This window comes from Bombus fervidus, chromosome 17 (genome assembly GCF_041682495.2).
Source record: "Bombus fervidus isolate BK054 chromosome 17, iyBomFerv1, whole genome shotgun sequence".
Classification (NCBI taxonomy): Eukaryota; Metazoa; Arthropoda; class Insecta; order Hymenoptera; family Apidae; genus Bombus; species Bombus fervidus.
In genome coordinates, this window is record NC_091533.1 from 8,787,112 (window position 1) to 8,791,548 (window position 4,437).

At 36.0% G+C, this 4,437-nt stretch overlaps 1 pseudogene; it reads left to right on the forward strand.

The window, feature by feature from the left end:
- Positions 1 to 360: 360 nt before the first annotated feature.
- On the forward strand, positions 361 to 2,530 carry LOC139996239 (small ribosomal subunit protein eS6-like; annotated as a pseudogene).
- The last annotated feature ends 1,907 nt before the right edge of the window (positions 2,531 to 4,437 follow it).

A 4,437-nucleotide genomic window follows, 5' to 3' on the forward strand; every position in this document is an offset into this window, starting at 1 on the left:
CTATGTATATATAACATTTATTTGATTATGTACATTGAATAAATTGACAAAGGCTGTTAAATCTTTGCATATGCTGTATGATATTTATGTGTTTTCTAGTTGAACGTATCATATCCTGCAACAGGATGTCAGAAACTGTTTGAAATCTCCGATGAGCATAAGCTGAGAATTTTTTATGAAAAGCGTATGGGCGCAGAAGTAGAGGCTGATGCTCTCGGTAACGAATAGAAGAGATATGTCGTTCGTATCTCTGGTGGCAATGATAAACAAGGATTTCCTATGAAACAGGGCATACTGACTAATGGTAATACAAGCATTTTCTATTTTAATTTCGCTTGTAACAGTTTTATGTGTATGCATTTTATAGATTTGGTATAATGCATTGATTTTAATATTTTAAAAATTCCTGTAACTAGGGCGCGTACGTTTACTGCTCTCAAAAGGACATTCATGCTACAGACCTAGACGTGATGGTGAGCGTAAAAGTAAATCTGTCCATAGATGCATCGTCGATTCCAATCTCTCAGTACTCGCTCTCGTCATTGTCAAAAAGGAGAAAAGGTATTAATTTGACTGTACTTTCTATCCATTATCCATGTTTCAGGGTGTATCTTAGAATTGACTTATTATCTTACGATACTATTGTAAACATGGAAGATTAAATATCGTTTCTTTATTTGGGGAACTGTGTTATGTAATTTACACGTTTTCTCAGTGTACAAGCGATACATTAAAAGTCAACATATCTATGGATGTAAAGATCAGTGAGTTATTATTAACACGTTCACGCCGGCGCTTACCCCTGGTGGCTTGCGCTCGAGTCTCACATCAAGCGTTGTAGACCTTACTCACAATTGAATGTTTTATCAGATGGTGTGTACCATCAAAAATGTAGTTCGTTTAGTAACTAGAAAAAATCGTCATTTGAAATATTTGAAAATTACATGGAAATTTAACGTCTATTAAATAAAAAGAAGTAGGATTTATTTTATTTCATCTCAATATTATAAACATATAAAACAAAAATTCGATAGTAAACACAGCAATTCAATATTATAAACTTAACTTAATTGTTTATATATTTCTATGCAATTTTCAAAAGCATTTGAAACAAAGTGCTGGCTGGCCCTCATAACGATTGCAATATATCGTTATTTTTTTAGTTTTTTTCGTGGCATAATCTCTAACTTTTTTTTTATATAAGCATTTATAGCATTCCTTACATCTTTTTCTTGATTTTCTTACAGATCCTTTATGTGAATGAAGAAAATGTGAACCATTTTGTGAAGGTATTTGCTTTTCAATAGCCATATCTGCAATGTGGTGACTATTGGTCAAAGATGAACAATAATTTTTTCTCTAAATTGCAAAATATTAATATCTTTATTACATCGTCTTTGATATATGTACCATGGAATTATGAGGCAAAAATCTCATATTAATTGTATAATAATTTTGTTGTGCCATTTAACTGTTTTCCATAAACAACTATAGTATGATGTCATTTGATAGGATAAGTCAGCACCCTTTTTTGCATTATTATAAAAAAAGAACATCAGGCTCTAGTCAATCATTTTTTCCTTAAATAATTGTACACTTGTGATTCTTGGAAGTAGTTAACATATAAACTGGTTTTTTGTTCATTTAAAAAATTTAACTCCGCCACGATTTTCAAAACTCACAATGTGACCCCGTTTTTATTTTTGGATCATCTGTGGCGGTAGAAATTTTTTGTTCATATTTACAGTACCACAAATAAACGTTCTTTTCTGCAAATGTTCTTCAACCAAAGGGACACTTGTATAATAGCTATCTATAAATTGCATGTAGCCATCAAATAATAATCCATATGAGCGCTGCCTCACGGTGAGAAATACAAGTAGCAGCGCCCACGTGAACGTGTTAAAGAACATTTTTAATTTGCTAAGAAGCATTTAATGTATAAATTGATTAAATTCTTACAGGATATCCCAGAATTAACTGACAAGGAAGTCCCACGCCGTTTAGGACCCAAGAGAGCGAGCAAAATTCGCAAGCTGTTTAATTTACCCAAGGAAGATTTCTGTCGATTCGTTGTGAAACGACCAATTTAAAACGAAAGCAAACCACAGCGATCGGAATTCTAAAATTCAACGTCTTATTACTCCACTTACACTTCAGGTTTGTACATATATGTATTTATATTATATTGTTGTTTTGTTTCAGTTAAAATTTTAAATGTTTCAGTTAAAATAAAAGTATGGAGTTTATAATAAAATAAAAATATGTTTATATAGAGAAACAGGCATAGGCTGGCTGTAAAGAGGAGGCGTTGCGTGGCTCGCAAGCAACAAGCAGCAGAGTATGCGAAGCTATTAGCACAACGGCAAAAGGAAGCTAAGAATAGGCGTCAAGAAGAACTAAAACGAAGACGTAGCGCTTCTATGCGAGATTCTAAGTCATCCAGTCAATCTGCACCTACCATTCAAAAGTAAAAGACTGTAATGACACGGTCCGATACAATATGAAGTAAATAAATTGTATATAAATATGTTGTATATAAACCTATTAAATGTAAGTTGTAATAAACCTCATAAATATTTATATTTTTGTTTTAATATTTTGTTGGCCTCACATATGTTCCATATTCGTAATGTTTATATATTTACTATTATACTCATCTAAATTTATATAACATATACGTAATCATTATAAGTAATTAGTAATTTAAATAAAGTAATACTATAAACCGTAGTACTATATAACGTAATACGTTATAACTTTATATTATATAATGTGATACGTTATGTCGAAATACTATGTAGAGGACTTGTGTAGAGTATGTTTGATCGTGAGATTTATTAGACGAGATTGCTCGTTGTTGAAATCGTCGAATATATTTAAATTAAATAAATAAATTAGTATACAGACAATATTCACTGTGACGCTCGTATAGTGTATGAAAGTCGCAAAGTAAGATAGCTAATAAATACTCGATAAATAACTCGTTGATAACTCTAGATAACTGTGCGACAACTGACACTTTTTGGTCGCGTCCGTATATTTATCCTCGTCGAAGGAGAGTCGGAAAATTTAAATTCGTCTTTGTTCGATGGTTGCACGTAGCGGCGACATTGTTTTGCTCGGAGTTTACTTATTACGATCTTGATACTCCGAGGCAAAACAACATGATTTGAATTGTCCTCTAACTCCTGTGCCGCTACAACTACATAACGTAATACGTTATAACGTTATACTATAAGACGTAAGGCGTTATAAAGTAATACTATATAATGTAATACTCCATAATATAATACGTTATAACGTATTGCTATATAACGTAATACTATATAACGTAATACAATATAAGGTAACACGTTATAATTATCAGATCCCGCGCCCCGCGCGATCCGTAGCGCGAAAGTAAAATTGATAATTTCTTTCAAATCAAGGTAATTTAAAACGTTTATTTGAAACCGTGTTTACAGTATTTGAAGTGAAAGGCAGTTAAAGCTGTTAAAAGTTATATCTTGCGAAAACTTATCTATGTTTTTATAACGATATTAAGACAACTTAAATTGTAAACAAAGTCGGCAATTTGAACAAATGTTGGGATCTTCCAAATAATTTTCAAATGAAGGACCCCGACGTTTTTTCATCCCCGACAGATATAAATAAATGTAGCGACTCGAAGTCAGTAACAATAATTACCGTTCGTCTATCGAATAATAATATTACCGTTCGTCTATCGAATATTAATTAATTACGCTCATCAACCGACTAATTACCATTTGAAGAGATTGTTATCATTTTGTGTCGGTCCCGAGAGATGTACGGAGCCCCGGTGTGGGCGGACGATTTGATGACGAGTCGCCGCAGCATCCTGCTTCTAAGGATGCTGCACAGGGTGATCGCTATCAGAACTGTCAGGGGATACCGAACGGTGTCCCGCGCGTCGGCGACTGTTTTGGCCGCGTCTCCTCCGTGGGAGCTCTGGGCTTTGGTACTCAAGCGGAGATATTCCCACATGAGAGTGCTGGACTCGGGGGAGAACGCGGCCGAGCAGGCGGCCTCAGACGATCCGGGAACCGCCGAGGAGGATGTGTGGGACCGGTGGCGGTCACAGCTGATCAACGAGGGAGGCGAACATCGAGGCGTGGAGGCGTTCTCCCAAGTTAGGAGACATGGAGGAGCCGCCGCGGTCTCTTGCTGAACTACAGGATGACCCAGGTGCTCACGGGACACGGCGTGTTCGGCGAGTACCTGATGAAAATCGTAAGCTGGACTTCTGTATGGCGTGAGAGCTGCCCCGTTACAACCTGCGTCTCGTCATAGGCAAGAAATTGACCTCCTCGGCGATCTTAGAAGCGATGCTGAGCGGGCCGCAGAAATACGAGGCAGTTCGTCTCTTCTGCGAACGAGTTATGCTCGTAAAGGAACGGGCAGAAAGGGAGAGAA